Source organism: Haemaphysalis longicornis, unplaced genomic scaffold, assembly GCF_048455015.1.
Source record: "Haemaphysalis longicornis isolate Haplotype H1 unplaced genomic scaffold, Haemaphysalis longicornis Haplotype H1 scaffold_2, whole genome shotgun sequence".
Lineage (NCBI taxonomy): Eukaryota > Metazoa > Arthropoda > Arachnida > Ixodida > Ixodidae > Haemaphysalis > Haemaphysalis longicornis.
Window position 1 is genome coordinate 122404949 of NW_027526295.1, and position 24329 is coordinate 122429277.

At 47.5% G+C, this 24329-nt stretch overlaps 1 long non-coding RNA gene across 1 annotated transcript in view; it reads left to right on the forward strand.

Annotated features, from left to right (window-relative positions):
- Nucleotides 1-24329, forward strand: part of LOC144167352 (uncharacterized) — a 59401-nt gene that overhangs the window by 20874 nt on the left and 14198 nt on the right. Inside the window, exon 3 of the long non-coding RNA XR_013321963.1 lies at nt 22805-22887. This is a non-coding gene — a long non-coding RNA (uncharacterized LOC144167352). The remainder of the gene's footprint in view (nt 1-22804; nt 22888-24329) is intronic.

The following is a 24329-nucleotide window of genomic DNA, read 5'->3' on the forward strand; positions in this document are numbered from 1 at the left end:
TCAGACGTTTCGCTGTCGGCACGATCAACCTTTAGATAGCGCGACCCCGGCACCTTTCAAGGACACTCTCTCCCCTCTCTCGGACGCCACGAGGGGCGAAGCCATGACTCGCGAACTATGGAAACAGTGTGTGTGTGTGTGTGTGTGTGTGTTTGTGATGTTCGTGGCGTGTTACTCTTGGGGGCGTTTTTTGGGTATAAATAGAAGCAGCACAAACGCTGAAAATCATTCCTGTCTGAGCAGCGAATCCATGCGGTCGCTCTGCTCGTGTCCTGTATTGTAACCTCGCTCGTCAGGGCATTGTATGTTTTTTTGGCTTCGGCTCACCTCTCGCTATGAAGTAAACAGTTACGTTGGCCTATCAGCTCTGGACCTCTTCCCGGCTGCAGTCGTCCTTCTCGGTCGCAACAACTGGTTGGCAGCGGTCGGATGACAACTTCGTGACACCTGGAGCCAGCGGTGCGAGACCCAACACCATGGACGTCAAGGCGGCTTCGGACTTCGCAGAATTCACGGCGGTCAAGGGTGAGTGCGGGACTTTTCTTCACTGAGTTTTACCAGGCTTCTGAGGATAGCTGGTAGGGCGTCTGTTTTTGTCGAGTGGGTTATTCGCGCAAAACATTTTTGGGAGCAGTGGGAAAGCAGTACTCTAGACCGGCCATGAATTTGAAAGCGTTGAAAAAAACCGCAGTTGTTGGATCTTGCAAAAGAGTTGCGCTTGGAGGTTACGGACGCGCTGAGAAAGCCAGAACTGATAGAGGCTATACTCGCTGTTGGGGCTGACGATGACGAGCTGTCGGAATGCATTGAGCTGATCGATGGCAGGGAGACCGCTAAACGTCAGGCTGCAGAGGCTGAACGCCAGCGTGAGGAGCTCGAGAGGCAGAAACAGGAACGCGAGGAGAAAAAGCGAGACCAAGAGCTCGAGAGGCAGAAGCAGGAACAACAGGAGGAAAAGAGACGAAAGCATGAGAGACTCCTACTCGAGCAGGAGGAAAGAAAGCGACAGCATGAGCTGGAAATGAAGCGTTTAGACGTCGAGGCGTCTCGACCTAGACGTCAGAGTGGCAGCAGCGTGCAGTCTGCGGCGACTGAGCGACCTACGTTGCGAATGTGTGACCTAATGCGACCATACAAGGTAGGAGAAGACATCGGTCTTTTTTTGGTCAACTTCGAGCGTACGTGTGAGAGGGCCCAGTTTAGCCGAGACTCATGGCCGCAAAAGCTGCTTACGCTTTTGCCAGGTGAGGCATCCGACGTGATGGCGCGCTTGCCAAAGAAGGAGGTGGAGGGCTACCAGAAAGTCAAGTCTAGCCTCCTGCGTAAGTACAGGCTGTCAGCAGAGGCGTTTCGCCAGAAGTTCTGTGAAGCCGAGAAAGCTAGGGGCGAGTCGTACTCGGAGTTCGCCTACAAGCTTAAGGCCAATATGGAAGAGTGGCTCAAAGAGGCAGAAGCTTTCGGAGAGCATGACAAAGTAGTTGAGTGCTTCGGTCTTGAGCAGTTTTACCGCCGACTACCGGAGAACCTGAGACTCTGGGTGCAAGATAGGCCAGGGGTAAGTACTGTGGATCAGGCAGCTCAGCTAGCCGACGAATTTGTCGCACGTCGAGGTGCGCAGGGGCCGAAAGACGGCCAAAAAGAGTTCAGGCCGAGGCCTGATTAGTCAGGGCCGAAAGGCAGAGCTCCCCGGGAAGACGGTGGAACCAGGGAAGTCGTTCTCGTGGATAGAGAAACTGGCCACGATAACGAAGAGAGAGCAGCAGACGCTGCGGAGCAGCGCAGAAAGAAAGCTTTCGAAGCGCGCAGACAGGCTGCGTGTTACAACTGCGGCGAGACGGGACATTTCGCTGCCAGTTGTAAGAAGGGAAAACTAGTATTTCACGTACTAGATCAGAGTGAGGACAGCAGGGAGTTTCTAGAGCCGTACGTACGGGAGCTAGTCGTCAATGGTAAACCGTGCCGAGTGCTTCGCGGCGACGGTAGACATGGTCCACCCTTCGTACGTTGAACCGGATCAGCTAACTGGGCAGTGTGTTTGGGTGAAGCCAGCCGTAGGTGCACGAAACGTTCGTCTGCCGATTGCTAAAGTCAGCATCGGAGGTCCGTTTGGTGAACTTGTGACGCAGGCAGCAGTATCCCCACAACTACTTCCGGAGTACAAGTACCTATTCTCGAACAGGTCGGATCAGCTGTTAAGGGAAAGGGGGCACAATTTTGAGAAACTGCCGAGGAAAGAACCAGCTGAGCTCGCTGCGAAGAGCTCAAGTAACGATAGGGTCGCCACCTCTGTGAGTAATGGCGAAACTCAGACAGAAAGCGATGATTGGGCATTTCCAGAGGCTCGCGACGGAGGGCAGCGTAAGTACACTGTGTGTGGAGCCACTGTAGGGGCCACTGTGTGTGGCCCCTACGGTGAGTGGAGATGTTTCATCGCCATGTTCGAAGTGCGCTAGTTCACGGGAATCCTTGAAAACGGCTGTCGACCCGAACGCGCGCAGTTCGCGGACAACTGGGCCGTCTTTTGTGACAGGGCAGCCTAGTTGTAGTGTAGTTCTGGCAGAGAAGAATGAGAACGGGAACACGCTTCGGGCTTCGCGTGGTAAGGCTGTCGCCGAAAGCGTGAGGGACGACGAGGTAGTGACTTTTGGGAACTGCAAGGTGTCTAAAGAGCTCGTCGTGCCCGTTTCACTCCCGGCTGATGCTCCCGACGATAGGCCAACATCGGCTCAGCTAGTTGAGGTTCCGGTGCCGCCTGAGGCTGAACCGAAGTCTGGAACCGACCAGCCTAGAGGAGAGAACGCAAACGCGTTCCGGTGTTCGCTTGCCGAACGAGTTCGTAAAAAGGCGAGCAACGAGGAGGTAGCAAAAACTTCAGCGCGTAATTGTGGCGCATGTTTCAGTGCGAGCAAAACCGTGAGCTCGCATCGCGCCGAGGGAACACCGCCTAGAAGCAGTGCGCGCCTAACGTATGAACGGGGGAAAATCCCGCTCGCTCCTCCGCGCGCTCGACCTCTGTCGAACAAGACGACCGGTGTCATTTCACGCGGTCACAGCAGCGTTGAGAGGACGGCTGCACCTAAAGTGCGGTACCGAAGGGGAAAAGCTCGGGGCATTGACGAGAGCTCAAATCGCAGCTCTCGGCGCGAGAAATGGCTTGTAGACGCCTGACTTTCTCAAGTTCATTGTTTTTCCTGAAGCAGGTTTCGCCTTTACGATTACGTTTTTTTTGTGGGACATTTCCAATCACGCGAAATGTCACCTTTCAAGTTTGTGCACTTGTCTAAAGTACTGCTGGGCAAAAAAAATAACTAGTGTAGTTAGTTATTAGCGTATTTTCTCGCAACTAAAAGCCTGGTAGATCTTCAGTGTGGATTAGTCTTCGCACTTGCCGGCGATGCGGTTGTGTCTTGCTGTGTTGTTCCGTTGCTTGCCTGACCAATCCAGAGACGTTCTTGGGGAGCCACTTCTCGTCCAGTGATCGGCCCTGTGAAGCTCCAGCACGGTGTCGTACAGCCCAGGCCTGGAGTCGAGCGTCTGCTGAGCACTTCACTGCGAAAGCATACCTCCGGACAACGGTTGAAGACCCTTATCCATCGGGATCTCGGACCCCCGGCGGAGAAGCTGTTACGAATCGGCCAACGTCACGTGTTTTCCCGCATCAGCGACCACGTGGGAATCGACCATGTGCGCCCGCGTGTCGGTGAATCGTACTTTCGTGTCTCGACATGCCGGGTCAGTCACCTCGCTTTGCAACGCACCTCCGGCGGCTGTCAGCTTCCACGTGCAAAGCCACAACGTTCGCTACACCCTTCAGGCACCTGCGCGTCGGAGAGTCACGCCCCGACATACCCGGCTCAGACGTTTCGCTATCGGCACGATCAACCTTTAGATAGCGCGACCCCGGCACCTTTCAAGGACACTCTCTCCCCTCTCCCGGACGCCACGAGGGGCGAAGCCATGACTCGCGAACTATGGAAAGAGTGTGTGTGTGTGTGTGTTTGTGATGTTCGTGGCGTGTTACTCTTGGGGGCGTTTTTAGGGGCGAAGCTCCTTAAGGCGTGCGTCTGTCCATCCTCGACGTATGTATGTAGCCACCTCTAGTTTAGTTCTTGGATTGTTTACTAGATGGCGTGGCTACCTCTAGTTTAGTTCTTGGATTGTTTACTAGATGGCGGTACTTGTATATGATGAAAAGATGCGCTTGGATTGTTTACTAGATGGCGTGGCTACCTCTAGTTTAGTTCTTGGATTGTTTACTAGATGGCGGGGAGCGTTGTAATAAAATCCGTTCGCTGTTGGCGCGTGCTCGGAGTTGCCCGATGGATAAGGCTGCAGATGTGCGAGCCCGCGAGGCAGACGCGCTCCGTGAAGCTGCGCGACGCCGCCGCCAAGATCCTGCCATACGAGAGCGGGAGGCCGAAGCGTGTCGTCTGGCTGCGCGACGACGCCGCCAAGATCCCAGCGTTCGAGAACGAGAGGCCCAAGCGTCACGGCAACGGCGCGAGGACCCTGCCGTACGCGAAGCGGCACGGCTGCGGCGCAAAGAGGATCTCCAAAACGTCAGAGAACGGGAAGCGGCGAGAAAGCGCGCGTATCGGCAGGCAGACCCCGATGCAGTGAGAGCTCGTGAGGCGTCTGCAAAACGCATCAGGCGAGCTCAGCCCCAAGGTGCCGACGCGCGGTTTAAGCGAGACTTTCTAGACGTTACGTTCGGACACACATGTAGTGGGCGAACTTTCACTGAAGAGTCACGGTTTTACCGATGATTTCCCCTCAGGAGCTTCGCCCACTCATCATCATTCACCCCGTGGATATGCTGTGAATTTTTTTTTGGGTATACATAGAAGCAGCACAAACGCTGAAAATCATTCCTGTCTGAGCAGCGAATCCATGCGGTCGCTCTGCTCGTGTCCTGTATTGTAACCTCGCCCGTCAGGGCATTGTATGTTTTTTTGGCTTCGGCTCACTTCTCACTATGAAGTAAACAGTTACGTTATCCTCCTGCTCTGGACTTCTGCACGGCTGCAACACCGGCTGGCCGCTCGCATCATACACGCTACCCATCGTATGTTGGAGGCCACGGAGAAAGGATCGGGTGCCCCCGCCCGGTCGCAACAGTACCCACCTCTTTCACGAGATGTCACGTACTGAAGAAGAAGCGAAGTTTTTGTAGAAATGAACATCTAGTGTAGCGAACTTTTGCTTTGCAAACATCTCACAGCATACACAAACGGAGAAGCAGCAGTAAAAAAGCGACCTGCAGAGACGAACATCGGCGCATGTATTGTCACTGCCTTTCCTCTGCAGGCATTTATTACTAGGTACATAAATTTTGGTAGAAACCTGAGATAAAGAAACCCTGCAACACTTTTTTCTTATTTTTATTATTTAAATGCCTTGAGAACTTTGACAACCTGCAAACTCAGTACTTGGAATAATTTGTGATAGAGTACCTAATAACTACTGCTCTGTGCCCAACAAACAACTAAGAAACTTGCTCAAAAGAATTTTCTCTCTCTCCGTTTTTTGCGTTTTTCGAGCGCTCGAACTACGTCATTAGAGCAAGGCAGCGGCTATAGGCCGGTTTCCTTCCAGTTGCCGCAAGAAACGCATTTGGTAGCTACTATAAAATATGCCAGAAATGCAAAGCAGAAACGGGAGTCGCATCTTCTGCAACGAGAAAATCGTGCAGTGCTGCTCCCGGATGGCGAGGACTGTACCACTCGCAATGCTTCCAGACGCGAACAAAGAGTGCAACCGTTTATCGGCAGTGTTTCAGAGTTTTTTTAAACAAAGAAAGTCTGGGAAAGTGACCGCTCCGCAACACCCTTTTAACATCTACACAACACTGTTCCCTAGGAATAGAAAAAACCGCCTTCACCTAAAAGATAAGACTGCTGACGCGGCAAGGCGCTGGTAACGAAGCATGAGTAAGCGAAACCGCTTGGCTACTAACAATATCACCGGAGCGGAAGAGTAACGTGAGACACAAAGGCGCGCGTTGAGGAAAGCAATTTGCGGAACCAGTTGATATATTCAAATGGAGGAGTTGGGCGAAAGATAAAAACTAACAGAATTTTTAGAGAATATAGAGAAGGCGAAGAGAGATCAAGAAGTAAGAGTGTGAAGAGAGTGTAATAGCGATAGGAAGAAACAACGCAAAGTAACGTTTACAGCACTGCAATCAATCCTTCTTGCTACTTCATCTTTGGTCAAAGATCGAACCACTGGTGCAAAACAACGCAAGACGGGGTTAACCAAATTACGCGGATAATACAACGCGACCCTTAAAACTCTTTATTTGCCTGAAGCGTACCTGACATGAAAGAAGACCAACAAACAAATCTAGTGGTGCCCAAACACCAATATTTCTATCATTCTATGCTGAAACGCCCTTTTCTCTAATGTGACATTTGATTTGAATAGGGAACTGCCGTCAGAGGCTTCCGATGAGCATCGGACCTAACACCCGTCGTGTGTTTGTTTCGCTTAGCGTCTTGAGCTGCCTTGTTCCTTAGCAAAGCAACAAGTATGCCTGCATACACACTACTTTTAGGTATGGTTACCTTGCGGTTGAAACTTTCTTTATCTGGATGGCTACATATAAGTGTATTCTGTTTTCCGTCTAGTCAATTCCTCTGGCCAAAAATCAATTTTAACGAGGAAGCAATTACAATCCTATTGAGCTAAAAAGCCGGTATTGGCCTTGCTATCGGCGTGAGAAATCGCGAGACGGCGCTTCACCAAGCCGTTTCAAAAGCGTTCCGTAGCGTCAGGCCTTCCGCAGCTCGATTTTAGTCGGACAGGAGCGAAAAGGGCCGTCTACGCCCGTACACCGGAGATTAAGAGTGGGAAAACAGCCAATGGAGCGAAAAGACAGGTTGTAAATTTACCATAGTTAACACTCCCATTATATGGCGTGAGCATAGGGTAGTTGTGAATCGCCTAAGGGAAGATCTATGTCCGATAACTTTCAGGTAAAAAATTAATTTTACATGTTGAAAATTAGCCAGAAGTATGGAAAGTTCAAAATATCAAGAGTATAGAAAGTAACGCATTTACAAAATACTATGAAAGTATAAATAAATTGTATAAATGTGTTATGTAAGCTGAAAAACAGGCTCCATTTCTTTAATTTCCCTCAATACTAAAATGAAGCGAACAGTGTGCATCTATGACAAAGTTTTATTGTGCTATCGGTGGTAAGCGCGACGACGGGCGGCGCTGCGAATCGCGTCTCCGTGACGTCGGCTTAAAAATTCTCGCGTTTGCCGTCTGCCTCACTCGGGCTCGCTCTCCCTCCTGTTTCTTTGCACTTGGTTGACTTTTGATGCTTTTCCGCACCAGACATTGCGTGTGCGTAACTTTTGATCATAACAAAAAAATTAAAATCGCAAACACAAACTGAAGGCACGAATAAAGTATACTTTCTGATACCTTTCCGGAAGAAACAGAGCCAAAGTCGCCTTATTACGTGCGAATCCCGTCGTGTGCGGAGCACGAAGAGTCGGAGCTAGGCGTAAGCTTCTGTATTCAGCTGTATTCAGCTATCTCGACCAAAGGGAACAGCCGTAGTCTAATAACCGCCAATAGCTAAAATGCAAGACCACAACAAATTCCAGACTTCGGGGCTGTCGGCTTTGCTGGAAGCAATTTTTATTCCCGGTAATCGTGTGTACGGTAAAAGTTTTTTCAACCTGGTCGAACGCATGAATGTATTGTATCACATCAATTTACGTGGTCATGGCATGAAAGTAGTATGCCGCCATGCACTCTGGGACCCAAGAAATGTACGTTGACGTTCAAATTACCTACTCTGTGGTAGGGCGCCTGCTTGTTTTATACCAGTCTTAAATTTTAAACAGTATGGAGGGTTTTTGAGAAACATGAGCCACGTGTACAGTAAAAATACAGTTAAACTGTGTTGCTCAGACCTCTACGGATATTTTGGTGCATTGCCCACGGTCATATCTTCCCAATATTCAGATATGTGTTTTAGTAAAACTACACTCAAGGGGAGGAAAATTTATTTGAAAGTAATATGGCGCCGATTAGTGGGCAGCGTAATCCGTCCACGAAAAGAGAGTAAAAGTAATTTTCTTCAATTTATAGAAGGTCATCCCGCATAGGCCAGTGTTTGTTCTTTACGCCTGGAGGAGTTGCAAAACCATAAAGTGCTTCCTTGGGAATATTTATTGGATTTGATTCTTGATATACCACGATTTATTGCTTTCCTTAGCGAGCATATCAAGCCTTCAACGCAGTAATCATGTCATAACCAATCAGGTTGAGAGTAAGTTTGTTATGATAATGATTGTTACTATAGAAATTCGGGGCACAAAAGCCGCCTTCGAGAACTGTGGACAACGTTGTCTACGCTGTTTCGCGGTGGCGTAGCGCAAATTATCATTGTGCTTGCATGTGAATAAACAACGAATGCTGCGGATATCCACCATCTTCCACGCAGCCCTAAAGAAATTCAATTTGCGAAGAAGGCACTGTATGCTTTGCAACCTGAAGAAAATATCCACACAAATTTTTTTAGCTTTCTATAACATGCTTGTGAGTGTGTAGAAAAATTAGTACGTCGGGCAGAGACGTTTTATTTCCTGTTCTGCGATGGGCGTGTAGGGGCCCGCTGCTTGGTGCGTAGCATTACACTGCTGAGTATTCATAAAAGCATTGCAAACACCTTAGGGAAGCCACGCGTTTTGAATAGGTATCGAGAAGCTCTGAGCACTGAACCTCGCAAATAAGGTAGAAAGGACGAGTTACACACAATCATCTGACCGATGCTGTGAAAAAAGTTTTCTCTCTCTCTCCTCGTGTGTTGCAAACTCGGGCGCGATACAGCTTGAAATTATTTGAAATTTTGTCAGGCAGCTTCGCATTTTCTCAGAAGTTTGAAAAATAACTTATTTACTTGAAATACCCTTTTCATAATGCACTAAAATATAAAACTGGCGATTTCTGGCAAAGGCATTGCTGCGCCTCACAAGCGGGGTGTAGCAGACGACAGCGGCGGGAGTCCTCAAGCTAACGTCAGAGCCAGGGCGCGCCACTCAAACATCTCACAGCCAATCGAAGTTGCACATAAAATCTCGGCTGTCAAAGCAAGCGTCGGGAAGATGTAGTGCTGGATTGATAAGTGGCTAGGTTAGTCGGTCGGTCAGTCAGACAGCCGGTCTGTTGGACGGTCTATGGTTCAGTATGTCAGTCGGCTTTCTACATCAGCTCCATTTATTTTGTTAAAATCGGGTCTTCTTCAGAGCTCGGCAGAAACATTTTTAATTCGTCGCAGACGTGCTACATGCTGCGTAAGTGCTTGTTGTAACAGAGCAAGATAGAAGAAAGCCAAAGTCTAATAAAACTGCGTCCATGAACTCTCTACAGACGGCTACCCAGCGAGGTTGTAACGTTCAACCGGTGTTTACCCGTATTTTACTATTTATACGCGCATTAAGAATTTCTCATTGAAAATTGCGCGTTTAAGGTCATTTCTGCTCCCGTTCCTGCTCGCGACGTTGCATGTTGTAAGCCATCTTGCTCCTGAGAAGTACGCACGACGCGTGGCCCAATCATTTCGATGTAACGTGAGGCCAGTATTTGCCATTTTGCACGTTCACATTGTTGTGCTCGCACCTCTTTTTCTTGAATTGCGTCTGGATGGTTAGTACAGTTTGGATAAGAGGCCGGAAAAGTCTGGAGTGCAAGTTTTTACTTGCATTGTAGAGTGTTGTGGAGGGTTTGTCCATCTCCTCGGAAAGCATGCATGAGTGGGTGGATGTGATCTTGAGTGGGCACACTTGTCTCTGGGCTCCCTTTAAGAGATCGAAGTATATGCCAGATCTCGCGCGTAGCGACCGTTCCGTGCTATTGGGTGCAAATTTGGCTCCAATTCCACTGACTGAGTTGTTTAGCGCAGTTTTCCGCTTGATTTGTGCACGCGGCGAGAGAACTTCAGGCGACGGTTCGCGTTGCTACGTTGCCAGCTTTTTACCCGGTTGAGCATGGCTCTCCAGGGGTGAGTAAGCGTCGGGATCTGTGGGGGAATACTCAGTGGGGAGCGGGATTCGTTAGGTGAGTTTTTATAAAGAACATTCAATGGTGGTCGCGCAATCGTCGAGGGCCGAATTGGTGGGTGGAGTAATTTCTATAGCTCCCCGAAAGGCTTAGAAGCCGTTGAGGCGGCCGGACGTAGTTGTGTCTTGGTGATGCACGAAATAGGCCCTGGCAATGCCACATATTAAGAGGTTATCACTTCCGAGAACATCGTGGAGAAATAGTGTTTTGTATTTGTAGATGCTGCCAAAACATTTAAGGTGTAGGATGGTATTGGGCTGAGGTGGATAGGAATTGGCAGTGAGGTGTTTGAGTGGCGCTTCTGGCTCTGACATCGGCTAGGTACTCGCGCCGCTGTAGTCTGCTAGCCTCCCCTTGTGTGGGGCAGCAGGGCCTGTGCTAGAAATCGCCCGCTTTGATGCTTTAGTCACTGAAGCATCAAAGCGGGCCATATCTACCACTAATGCACTAAAGTTAGGTGCATTAAAAACGTATTTCTAGTAATTCAGTTGTTTTCGCATCTTCTGACTCATATGAATAATTTTAAGCTGTATCCCCACAAGTCTGCAGCACACGAGGAGAGAGAGAACAACTTTTTTCATAGCATCGGTGAGAAGGCCGTGTGTAAGTCGTCCTTTGTTGCTTATTTGTGAGGTTCAGCGCTCATGATGATGATGATGGTTGTATGTTAATGGCGCAAGGCCAACTGGGGAAAAGAGCGCAAAAACAATGGTTATGAGAGATGAATTTCTAAACACTAAAATCATTCAAAAAGGACGAATGTAAAATCAGTAAAGACAATGAGGATGACCAGTGTAGAATGCCAGGTTGTGATTATGCCTGGTAAGAAATTATGTCTAAAATTTTCGCTTCTGCTAAATATTTAAAGACACACTGGACGGAAAACATGAGATCGTCACGGAGGAAAAGGGCTGGGTGTAACGGGATGTGTACTCTTGTGGCAAGTGTTCCGTCGTGTTGTGTGAAGTGCTTTGCATTGAATGAGTATGTGAACTACAGATAGGGCCTCTGCGCACCTGCTACAAAGGGGTCTTGAAGACTCCCTGAGCAGATACGAGTGCGTTGCATGTGTGTGCCCTATCCGTATCCTAGCAAAGGCTACTTCTGTGTTTTATGGCCCCAAGTGGTTTTATGGCCCCAAGTGGACCGTGGTTTATGGCCCCAAGTGTAGTTTTATTACGTGTAATTTGTTTTCTGTGTGTCCACTCCAAAGTCTTTGCCAGGTTTTTCAAAGTTGTTTTCTTATGTGTGGTTTCATGTCGATGTATGGTACTGTTGTTATGTCAACTGTTGTACTAAGTTCAGCAGCAGCGGCCATTTGATCTGCGGTCTCGTTCCCTGTGATCCCAAGTTTTATCACTGAGAGCTCCTCTGTGAGAATTCAAAATGAGTAGGCTTCACTAGGCTATTTTTCAGATGCTCTTATGAAGACTGAACAGTCTGGTGCTACGTACCAAGCGGCGGGCCCCTACACACGCATCGCACAGCAGAAAATAAAGCAGCTGTCTTCTTTCTTTTGTTGCTGTTAACTTGTATCAGATTAATGTTTTTTTCTGAACCCGACGCATTAATTTTTCTGAACCGTCACAAACGTCTTATTAGTAGGTTTGTGATTGTTGGGAGGCTCATAAAGATCGTGTGGGTATTTTCTTCAGGCTGTATCACAAACATTCCTTCTTCACAAATTGACTTTTGTTATGGCTGCTTATAGGAAGGTTATATTCACAGCGTGCGTTGTTTATTCGCATGCAAATACAATGTGAAGGTTTGTGCTACGCCAAGGCGATCGCGCCCGGGACAACGTTGTGCAGAGTAATCTAAGACGGCTTTTGTGTTCGAATTTATAGGTAACCATCGTTATCATAGCGAACTAACTCTCAATCGCAACACTTGTGACAGGATTCAGGAGTTGAGGTTTTATATACTTGCTAACGAACACAATAAACAGGACACCAGCATATATTACGATAAATTCGAAGCGATGGATTTTTCCAAGAAGCTCGTTATTGTTTTCCAACCCTTCCAGGCGTAAAGAACAAAGTCTGGTCTACTCGGGATGGCGTTCTGTGAATTAAAGAAAATTACTCTTACTCTCTTGTCCCGCACTGTGTCGCGGCCCACTAACCAGCTAGATTTTTCTGTGAAATAAAGGTTTTTTTTTTCTCCTCCGTCTCCTACACCTCTTTAGTGCAGTTTTCCTATAACGCATATCTGAATATTGGGAAGATATGACTGTAGAAAATGCACTGAAATATCCCTCCAGGTTATTGCAAACGTAGTGCTACCTTATTTTTACCGTTGACGTGGCTCGTTTAGCTTAATAAATCTCCATACTGGTTAGAAGCCTGGTGTAAAACCAACACACGCCTATACACACAGTGGGTTATTTGGAACTAAACGTGCAGTTTCTGCAGCCCATAGTGCATACCGGCATACTTTCAAGCCATGGCAACGTAAAGTGTTGTGATACAATACTTTCAAGCGTTCGGCAAGGTAGCAAAAACTGTTTTGCCTTACATATGATAACCGCGAATCGTAATGCCTTCTGAAAAAGCGGACAGCCTCGAATGACTGGAAGTTGTTTTGGTCTTTTAATTTTGTTGTTGTCGGTTACTGGCAGCTGACTGCTCCCTTGGTTCGAAAGATGGCTGAACACGCAAGCTGACGCCTAACTCCGACTCTTCGCCAGCCGCACAGCACCGGCTTCACCAGGAATGGGTTAACACCCCCATTGTTTCATCCGGAGCGGTATCAAAAACTATCTTTATCCCACGCCTTCAGATAGTCTATGCGATTTTCATTATACAAAATTGGCCCCTTATCTGCTCCTTCCGTTGCAAATGCCGACAAAAGACGAAAGCATTTGTCGACATTTGCCAAGTACATGCCTCCCTTCAATTTGCAGCTCACATCTCATGATGTTCCTGTTCCGTCGCGCTCCTTCCAAAGTAAATACGCAAAAGGTTTGCTCAAGTCAACTTTAAATTTACCGCGTTCCAGTGCTGCAGGCCGGGTGCCTCGATGCCTGCGCTGCCGTACAGCAGAGACGAACGTCAATCGATGCGCTCTACTTCTATGGAACCTTGTTTCTTTACTCCCCGGAAGTTCCAAGAACTAGGTGGAACCTATTTAGTGGAACCTTTCGTAACTGTTGCCGCTTGATTTCTCAAAATGCCGCCAGAAGCTACAGTGGCGTGGGCGACAGCAGGCGATGGAGTGAATATTTTTTTGCAGTTAATATAACATTCTATAGCTAAAACATCAAGCATCTATGAGGTTGTTATAAAGGAACACAGCAAATATCGCTGATGTATTGTTTTTCTGTCTTATATTTTCGTAATGTCTTGTTCTTCTTCAACAATGTTGACAAGTATGAACATTAAAACAGGACTTAGACGTTTAGATTTGGCTGTGAGTACGTAACATTATTGCGCAGATTTTGTTTTACTTATGCCGGCTGGCTGAATCGAGTCACAGACAGACAGACATACACAGAACAAAATTTCTGCGTTGAAGTATAGTCCAAAAAAGGGTATGGTCTTCGAAAGTTACACACACGCAAAGTCTGGGGCGGACAAGCATCAGATGTGAACCGTGCGCCCAGCAGCATCAGGGAGAGCGAGCCCGAGTGGAGCAGACGGCTAACGCGAGAATCCCTAAGCCGACGTCACGGAGGCGCTCTCGCAGTGCCGCCCGTGGTTGCGCTTACCTCCTATAGGAGAGAAAGCTGCAAACAGTAAATTCGTGACGGTGTGCTTCGTTCCATCTGATTGCGCCTTATTTCGCGTTGCGCGTGTAGTCCCATGCAGTCTGCGGTGCATTAAAGTCGCCGTCGACGACTAATCGGTGGTGCGTAGATATTTTGATGCATTCCGGAGGAGTAAAGGAAGTTCCTTGAGGCTGTCAGACGAAGGGGAATAGATGTCAGGGCTAAAAACCCCTGGTTCATTCTTGCTGGTAGGTAGGAGTTGCAAATGAAACCTTCATTTGATTGCAGTAATAATTACTACCAGTATGCAACCTATTGCAGTGGTGAGGGGATGATGTTGCCTGGGTAAGTATTGTGAACAAAAGTTGCGTCCGCGCGAGTTCGAAATTCGAAAATTGATATATTATCGGAGAAAGAGGTTGGCGAATTCTGCTCCTTAAAGGTCGAGTAATCTGGGGGGAGGTTGAGATGGGCGATGATAGGGGCGATGAGCTATTTAAGAGAATTTTTTCGGGTGAACGGAGCGACAGTGCGGAGGGACAAAGCGAACGAAAGCCAAACCGTAACCGACGGGGAAGTGGTACATTTTGGCAGTACAAACCGTCGGAGTCTTCACCGAGGGCTTCGTCAAGCGGATGGGGTGTACTGGTACTAATGTAAAGATGAGTGGTGCGTGTTACTTTTTCTCCGTTGCGGTCATCTATAACCATGATGTGACCCAAGAGCGATTTGAGTTCTTCAGGTATGGCCGTGAGTTTGGTTTGGAAAAGTTGTTTCACTTCAGCGAGCCAGCCAGGCTTCAGTTCTGCCTGACAGGATTCGTTGTAAGCCTCCCTTACAACCAATGGGTGTAAGGGAACAGTTCTCGGTTAGTGGTTTGTTTGTTGGTGGTGAGATTGGGGCGGAAGGAGGGGGTGTTTGTGGGAGATGCGGTTCGAGCTCTGACAGCGGGAGCCACAACGTAGCAGTTAGGTTGGCATTTTCAGGTAATTGTCATTTTTGTGCATTTCCTCGGGTAACAGTAGCCAGGGTGGATGATTTTCCAGGTAACTGCGTGCTTTGAGAGGTGGCCGAAGAAGGAAAACGGTCATCTTAAAGAATATGGGCTTACTAACGAGAAACCTGCGGTGTCTCGTTACCAAACCCACATTCCAAACCTCGCAACGAGAGACCGCAGGACGTTTCCACAGCGCAAGTTTATTAAGAAAGAAACAGCAGAAAAAACTAGATGATGATGGTTGCACAATCCACGAGGCAAGCGTTTTCTTCCTCACTCCTATTGTGCCTTTTACGGGAGATCCGCTGATCATGATCTTCAACAGGTTCCCTCCCGCCGGAAATGACTGAATGGCTTGAATTTGTGCCCTCATTTCAAGCAGTTTTCAAGCGGATATATGTGTTTTTTTATCTTCGTAGCAACTCCTTTCCGCTTTATCGCACAAGACGTGATCCTATTCTTCCATCGATACCGGTATACGTCCGTTCTATACGGCACATCCTCCAAAATGTCCTGGGGCCTTTGTCTTGGATACGTACGACGTCGCGTCCCGACAACTGTTGGCTGCTTGCAGCTCTGGCTCGTAAAATTGGTCCAAACTCCTTCAAGTATTAATTGCGCCATCTCGCCCACCACTCTTGCGTAATACGACAACGGCTCCTCCATGCTGCTTCAATGTCGCGGCTCTGTTGCTTGTCCGGGGAGTCATGACGCTGCAGCTTGCCGCCAATTATTTCCGCTGGTGTTAATGGAAGTGGCTCGTCGGGCTCGCCGTACACGTATGTCAGTGGACGATTGTTTCGAGTTCCTTCCATTTCTGTTACCACAGTCCGTAGCTCTCCAAGAGATGTGATTCTCTTGGCGATTACCTTGCTTATGGATGTTTTCATGCTTTGTATGAGGCGTTCATAGAAACCGCCCCACCAAGGTGCTCCGCAGTGGCCTTCCACTTGATCTTGTGAATACCCCTGTAACTGGTCACTGGATTATTCATTAATGCTTCTAACGATATGTTGATCTCCCTTTCGGCCCGTTTTTAGGTCTTGGCATTGTCGGCGTATATGACCTCTGGGAGTCCTCTTCGAGCTACCAATCGTGGAAACGCTTGTAGGAAACTGTTTGTGGTCATATCGTCTGTCAATTCTATGTGAACTCCCCTCGTCACTGCACAGGTGAAAACAAGGACATATTGTTTTACTTGATGGCCTTTGTTCGTTGCGTACAGTTTTCCGGTGAAGTCTTATCCAATAAACTGGAACGACTTCGTTTCGTTTACCCGATCCTCTGGCGGTGGAGGTACTGGCTGTTCTACGTGTCGTGCGTTTTGCCTTTTGCATGTTATGCATTTGGCAATGATCCGCTTCACCATCCGCCGTCCTTGTACGAACCAGAACTTGGTATGAAGTCTTGTGAGAGTTTCTTTAACACCACCGTGCAGCACTAGGTTATGACCGTGCAGGATTAGAAGCTCTGTAAATCGTGGATTCTTTGGGAGTTGGGAGCGCTCAACTGTAGTCGCCCTTGGTGTCGTGAGATGTCTGCGCCGTCCAGGTACACTTCCTTTCCATGCAGCTGGAAACCTCCGTTCTGACTGCTACCTATGTTCATAAGGAAAGGCTTAAAACACTTCTCAGTTTTCTTAAAGGGGCCCTGAAAGGCGTTTTGAGCACACTAAATGAACTAGCGGAATCGTTAGATTGGGTCGTCGACGTCATTTGTGCCAAGTATTACTCTTTTACGCGCAGCGGAAAGCTCACACTTTTGTTGCAAAGTTTGTCGCTTTTTTTTTCACCCTTTCCTTCGTGTTTTTCGACGCCGCCATATTCACATGTCTACGTCAACGATTCCCAGAAGTTCGTCATGAGCTAGACATCCTGCTATTGGGCGACTTTTTCGCGCACTTCCGGCAAAGAGATGAGTCGTCTGCTCAGCGTCGGCTCGCCGGCTGATCTGCCAGCGTACTGCCGGAGTGCTTGGACATTTTGCGACAAACGAAACAAGTGCAAACAAAAGCTCAACCGTTTGTATTGAATGCAACACAGCCATAACACGAAATGGATATTCTCTTACCTGAGTACGTTCCATAAAGAAAGCGTTGAAGCCCCGTGGCACTTCTTTCGTGCAATCGCAGAGAACGCCCTGAGTCTAATGTCCAGGTTTGACGCACACATTTTATTCAACTCCAAAACAACCCAGAGATGCGTTTCGAACGAACACAAGGTCACAACATGCGTTGCAAGTCTCAACCGCGATTGAAAGACGATGGGTTGCCTCCTCCTGCCCGTCGTAAACTCGGCACTCACCTCGCGCGCGGTTTGCGGGGACGAACGGCAAGTCACTTAACCCTGACGCACAAGCCGAGATGGCTTTGAGCCACGCACACTGCACATACCCCATGCGAGGTTGAGTCGTATGCGCTCGAGAAGCATAATCCAGACCATGGGAAGCACTATCCACCCGCAGAAGCACAACGTCGCATTTCATCGCGAAACAAAGGCGTCCACAACACACACACCATCGCCTCCTGTAATGCCAAACGCATCTCGCATTTCCCAAAGGGAGTGAGTGGTACGCCTGCAGTACCCACATGTCGCGAGGTGTGGCCCCGAGCTGAACCGGAATCACGGAACAGTAACTGACTTCTAGAGTGGTTTGTGCCTTGTTGCCAAAGCAACCGGTGTTTGAGATTATCAAAGAAATGGCACTCGCTCCCCCGCTAGAAAGGTCAGAGCCGCGGTGGAGCATGTTTTGCCAACGTTGCCGCTCTCCACCGCGTGTCGCCCCAAGCTGAACTGGTCACATGATTGAAGCGTTTTGTGCACGGGTTCTGTATCGGTTTAAAATGTCTGTTTCACATGCCGCCGGCAGGAATTACCACCGCCGGGCACCAGCGGGGCGACATCTGATACGGCACTTTTTGGATAAACAGTGCGCGGTGCATCAAAGAGAACGAGCGCACGATCCTCGCCGTGCGGCTGCGAGTTCGCCGCCGATAAAAATCACGTGCCGCCGATAGCGCCTGCACCAACGTACACCGCGAAAGGGCAAGGCCAGCCCGCCACACACATGCGGTCAGAGTTTTCGTTCGCTTTTCCAGCCTTGAGCGGATTGCGGGATTCATGGTGTCAACAAAGATTTTCCGTAGCAGACAGCAGTCTGGGCAGCGCAATAGCTGAAGTACGTCACCGCTGAGGAGCGCAGCATCATGGGAGGGAAGGCTCGTGCACCGTCAACAGCGGAGAGTAAGTTGAAAGGAGGAGAAACGCGGCGCGACGATAATGCGCGGTTTTTCATTTACGATTTCTCTCGCTAATACTCATCGCTTTAACAAAATTCTTGTGGGAGGAGATTGCTAACACATTGCTTTATTTGGTTACATGTACATCCATGCATCGGCGGAAGGTATTTCAGGACCCCTCTAATCTAGTACTCCTCGGCCTTTGTTATTTCCTCTGCTGTTAGTGCTTCTTTTATACGTCTCTTTTTCGTATTTTCGATGAAACAAAACATTCAGGCTGTCACACGTAGCAGCTTGTTGTAAGAGCCATATCTTTCTATGTTAAGTATTGATGGTGCTGTTGGCTCTGCTGAAAGTTCGTTGCAAAATGTACCGTCTCTCGCTCGTCCTCACTGTTGATGTTCACGTTGTCTTCGGTGATCAGACGCTGTTCTTCGAATTTGATGATGCTCGGACCGTGCAACCACGTTTTTGATTGTATTAGTAACTTTGCGCTGATTCCGCGTGTGAGCATGTCTACAGGGTTTTCTTCCCCCTGGATAAACCCCCAACTTTGGTGGTTTGTTCTTTCGCGTATTTCATCAGTTCTCCTCTTGACACATACTTCTCTTTTGTGGACTCCTTTGATCCAATGAAGCGTTATCATTGAGTCCGTCCAGTAGCTCACACTTTCGAAGTTTTCCGCGTAATGTTTTCTTATATACTCGCTCATCCTTGCTGCCAGAACCGCTGCCAAGAGTTCGAGTTTGGCTAAGGATAACTCTTTTATCGGTACCACTCGACTTTCCGACATCATTAAAGTCGCTTCCTTTGTTTTCTCTTTGAACTTGTGCACGATGGACTCTGCAACTCCATACGCCGATGGTCTTGCGTCCGAGAACACGTGCAGGTACCGGTTTTGTATGTTCTTTTCTTCGCTCACGTAACATCGTTGCACCTGAAGACATTTTAACTGTTCTGATTCTTTAAGTATTTTATTCTATTGGCGGCTTTCATCTGATGGTAACTGGTCGTCCCATGTTGCGCCCATCTTCCAGAGGCGTTGAAATCCCGTTTTGGCTCGTATTGTGAATGGCGATAGTAGTCCAATGGGGTCAAACATTTTCGCCGTCGCCTGTAACACTGCTCGTTTGGTCATGTTTGTCGTCGTCGCTTGGAACATCTATTATTCTACTGGGAATGGCAGCATGTACTCGGAGTATTTCCATCTCATATCCAGTATTGTTGTGTCCCCATTCGATTGTGTTTTTGGTGGGCTGTGTCATTTTCGTTGGCGTGTAATATGTTATTGAGCTTTTTGTCATTCCACGTCCATTTTAGGAGGTTCATTGATGCCCTTTGAAAAATCTCTTTGGATCCCTTGTACAGCTCAAGGGCTTTCTCAACCGTATCTGCTGCAAAAATCACGTCGTCGATGTAAATTACTTTCATAAGTTTCTCTGTGGTAATTGGGAATTCATTCTTCATTTTCTGCAAGTGATGTTTAATTGTCGCCGCTATGAGGAACGTGCTTGGCGTTGTTCCAAGTGTGACTCTGGTCATTCTGCACGTTTGTACTTCGTTAGTCAGCCCGCCTTCAGCGTCGTGTTTCCACCAAAAAATCGTAATGCGCCTCGGTCACCTTTGTGAATTGCTATTTGCAGAAATGCTTTCTCAGCGTCACCCATTAGAGCTACCTTTTCTTTCCGAAAGTTGAGAAGTAGCGAAAGCATATCTTCGTTGAAATTAGGACCGGCTTCCACAACGTCATTTTTCACAACGTCATTTAATGACTTTCCCTTGATTGAGCTTGATGATGCATCAAGCACTACTCGAACTTTCGTCATTTCCCTGTCTTCCCGTATTACCGCGTGGTGCGGCATGTAATAATATAAATTGGACTCGCATCTTGTATTTTCGCTCTCTTTCTCGGCAACTCTTTCAATGAAGTATTCAGAGATGGCTTTGTCATACCTTACTATCAGCATTTCGTTCTTGATTACCCTCCTTCTCAGCAGAATGAGTCGTGTTATTGCAGTGTCCTTGTTGGTTTACATGTCGTTGTGTTCCTTCTACGGCAAGTTCGCCTTATAGCGCCCATTTTTTCAACACCTGCTCTTTGAATTTTTCGGCAACCAAGCTACATTTGTCCATCTGGCTAGTCCTTGATTCAATTCCGATATCTTCTAGGCTCCAGAAATTTTTTCAGTTCTTTCTTCAACTCCGTGTTTCTTGCCTCAACCTCGAGTACCATCACCGCCTGTGCCTCTTTCAGTCTGATCCTACTGTCGCTGACTGGTCCATGCACTATCCAGCCAAGTGTGGTCTCGGCTGCGACTAGTCGGTTCTCGATGTGTCGTATTTGTCCCGTGACGAACTCTCAGTGGTGATCTGACCCGATCAGAATTCCGGTTGTCCCAACGTCCTTAGTTTCATACTCGTCGTCCGCCAATTTTAGCTTGAGTTCCCGCATCTTGTCTCTGATGTTTCTGTAGGGTTCTGGAATATGGCTCTGTGAGATGCTCCCTACTTTAAGGGCCTCGACAGCTATAACTGACTCCTTTTCTCGACTCTTTACCATCACCTTCACGACGTCCATGCATTCAAATTTTTCGTTCTCTCCGAAGGATCCAATTCTTAGCTTTTCTTGCCCTAGAATCTTTGCTCGGATCTTTTCCGCTAGAGATGTTTTAATGAAGGTTCTTTGACTGCCACTATCAAGTAGTTCTCGACAGACGTCTTCTGATGCTTCTCCTTGGACCCATGCTATTGCTGTAGGCAGCAACACGCAGTTTACAGTCGGGTTCCGCACTTATTGCATCAAGGACGTTGCTGTTTGCTTTACCGTGGTGGATTCCTGCCTCTTTTTGTCTTTTGTCTTGCATATGGATGTTGCATGGCGGCCTTTGCATCTCTTGCAAAACAGATTTGCTTTGCAAATCCGCGCCGTATGATTCGGTCGAGTACTTCTGAATCATGACCTGTTCTCGGTTAGCAGCTTATTTTTCTCTTCTATAGGTATGATTTGCGTTAAGTCTTCAGTCAGGTGGTTAGTTTGCTTGCAGAACAAGCAGGCTTTGTTCGCAAAGCCGTAGAAGCTAGCGGTCGTGCTGTACGGTTTTTTGTTCTCCCGTTTAGATCCTGTACCTTCTGTCTCCTGCTTCCGCTGAGCTTCCTGGCGTAAGCACACCTGTTCCCGTGGGAATTCTATCATTATTTGCAGCGCATCGGCACTTCTCTTTCCCAATAATGTCGTTTCTTCGCTGTTAGCCGTCGACTTGTTTTCGAAACATTGCTGGCGCTAGGCGGGACAAGGACGACGAATTACACACAACTGGAGCGCACTGGAGTGCGCTCCAGTTGTGTGTAATTCGTCGTCCTTGTCCCGCCTAACGCCAGCAATGTTGCGAGTATGAAACCAACTAGCCCCATTTCAAGCTCTGGTTGACCTGTTTTCAGATGCCTCATTTGTCTTGTATTGGATCAAAAGCTCTCCTGGTCTCCTGGCATAGCTTTCTTCAGTCCTGGCATCGACATTAGGGCGTAGCATTTTGTGTTCACTCCGAGAGCCTGTAGTGCCAGCGAGTGTATCTGCACCTTTTGGAAAACCTTTCGCAGGTTTCGGTATGATATACTTATGGTACCTTGTCGAGTCGCAACAGCTCTTTCATGTGCAGGTCCACCAACTGCTCGTGCCTCTCAAATGTCTTGTCTCTTTTAGAATCTTGATAGCTTGTCCATAGTTGCTTTCGGCTGAGAACTGAAGTCTTTCAATCGCTGCGGCCGCTTTGACGGTTAGTGTCGACATGAGGTAGTTGGACGTCTGCCCATTGCTCATATTATGCCTCAAGTGAACTGCTGATGCTTATTGCCTCCAAAATCTAGTCCATTCAAGGGAATTCCCACTGAACTTAATCATTTCTAATTTCGGAAGCTTCACAAGCTCCGTGGAGTCTTGCGCACCGTGCGTTGCATCACTCGCCGATCCGATTCTCTGTGCTTGCGCTTGAGCTGACAGCATGCCTTCCGTTTCCCACTTTAAATAGTTTTCGATGTTTGAAGAGATGGCTGCAAGTTTCAAGTCGTATTCTATCACTCTCTAGAATTCATTGTGCTCCACCTCATTGGTTAAATAACCTTCCATCGGCTCGTGGGACTTCGCTAGGATTGATGCTATAGCCTTTATCTGGGCTTGCGTGGAAATCGGATGCTCTCTCTCGGCTCGTTGCTGCATTTGAGCCTCCGCCGCATTAATTAGCTGCGTGTTTTGCCTTCGCAACGCCCCTCTCTTCTTTGCGGCGACTTCCTTGCTCATCTTTTTTTCGAAGTGGAAATTCCGCTTACGTTTGAGGATCCGTTGGCTCCACGCGTGTTCGGCCTGCTGCGATCTTTTTGTCTTTTCGAGGCTGATTCGCTGCTCCACCGCCGTTTTCTTCACTGCTGCTCCATGGCAGGTTGTCTTCTCTGGGTTACGAGGAGTTGTATCCTGGTCACGGCACCATCTTTAGTAACGCGAGACGCAGGACGTTTCCACAGCGCAAGTTTAAAAAGAAAGAAACGGCAGAAAAAACTACATGATGATGGTTGCATGCTACACGAGACAAGGCTTCTTCTTGGTCACTTCTATTGTGCCTTGTACGGGAGATCCGCTGATGATTATCTTCAACAGTGGGCGGCTATAGCCGAACAGCTAGTGGGAGTGCGCTGAAGGTTAATCGTGTGATCTTCGGAGTGTTTGAAAAGGGTCAAATGCTTTAGGGCAAGCAAGTATACACTGCAAGACATTTTCTCTTTGCAGGTCAGGTGAGTTATTTAATATGGTATACTATGACAACGGGACAGGCAGATATGACTATATGAACTCCACCAAAGCAAAGAGCTGTGAGTGTACCAATTGTTGCCTATTATCTAAAGTGCATTTTGCACATTTTCATAGTCTACTGAGCCCTATGAGGCACACAAACAAAAGATATCTGTTAAATGCTGTATTAAATTTAGGTCTTCCTGCTGCATTTTTTTTCTCTCTAGGGCAGGGGTGAACAACTTTTTGAGGTAGAGGGCCGGGTTGCATTAAGTGGACATGCACGGGCCCGATCGCTAATCGGGAAAGGGGCGGACGCGGCGCTTTTTTCGACCAGTGCAACGAAAGGAAACGAAGCAGTAATCTGACTAAGTGTGAAGATGGGTCACAATGGCGGCTGGAAGCGATCTTGCTTTCTTCCTGTCTCACCCCATTTGAGGCTAAAATTGCCATGCTAGCCTTCAGCTCGATGGAAGTTACAAGGACACAGGGGACCTGACGTCGTACTAGGGCCGCATAATACTTCCCCGTGGCCCGCATCTGCCCGCGGGCACCAGGTTGCCGATCGCTGCTCTAGGGCATAGATTCTTCAGGGTTAACATTCAGTATTGGAAAAAAATTCTGCAGATATTCAGAGAATTAACTACTAATGCATAGCATTCTTCTGCCGCTTGGCTTGAGTATGAGATTTTTCCAGCCATTTTTTTTTTGTTTATTCTAAATCCTTGTTAAACAATTGACCTTTTTCGCGAAATCTGGATTATTGTGGAAAGGCAGCGCGTTACACGCTTCACCATTTCCTGTAATTTTTTGTCTATTTTTTTTGTTCTTTTAGTGTTTCAAAATTTCTTTCTACCAATAATCTTAATTACGCTAATATAATGATTATACGCGGAACTTCTACAGCATCCTAATTATTGTGAAAATGCAGGTTACAGATGAACCTTTTGCGAAATCTGCAATATTGTGGAAATATTTATATTTTTAGCATTTCATTGTCTTTATATATTTCGTTCGGACAATTATCTCCAACTACGTTATTATAACGATTAAATTTGAACTTTCGAGAAAAATGCATTATTGTGGAACTGTAGGGCGTTACACGGTGCGTCATTTTACGTAAGTATTGTATATTTTTCTTATTTTTTTAGTTTTTCAACATTTTGTTTGACAAATGCTCTGGATTTACGCTATTATACCAATTGCGAGTGGAACTTTCGCGAAATCTGCAATATTTTGGAAATGCCATGCGGTATACGTCTTGCCCTTCTCCGTAATTTATTAATATATTCCTATTTTTTGTTTTTCAATATTTCGTCCGGCGTTCGTCACAATTACGTTAGTTTAACGATTACAATTAGAACTTTTGCGAAATCGGCATTACTGTGGAAATGCAGGGCGTTGCACCGTTCGCCATTTTCCGTAATTTTTTTATTTCTCTGATTTTTTAGTTTTTCCATATTTTGTTCAACCATACATCTCCATTTACGCGATTATAAACGACTACAGGTGGAGGTTTCGC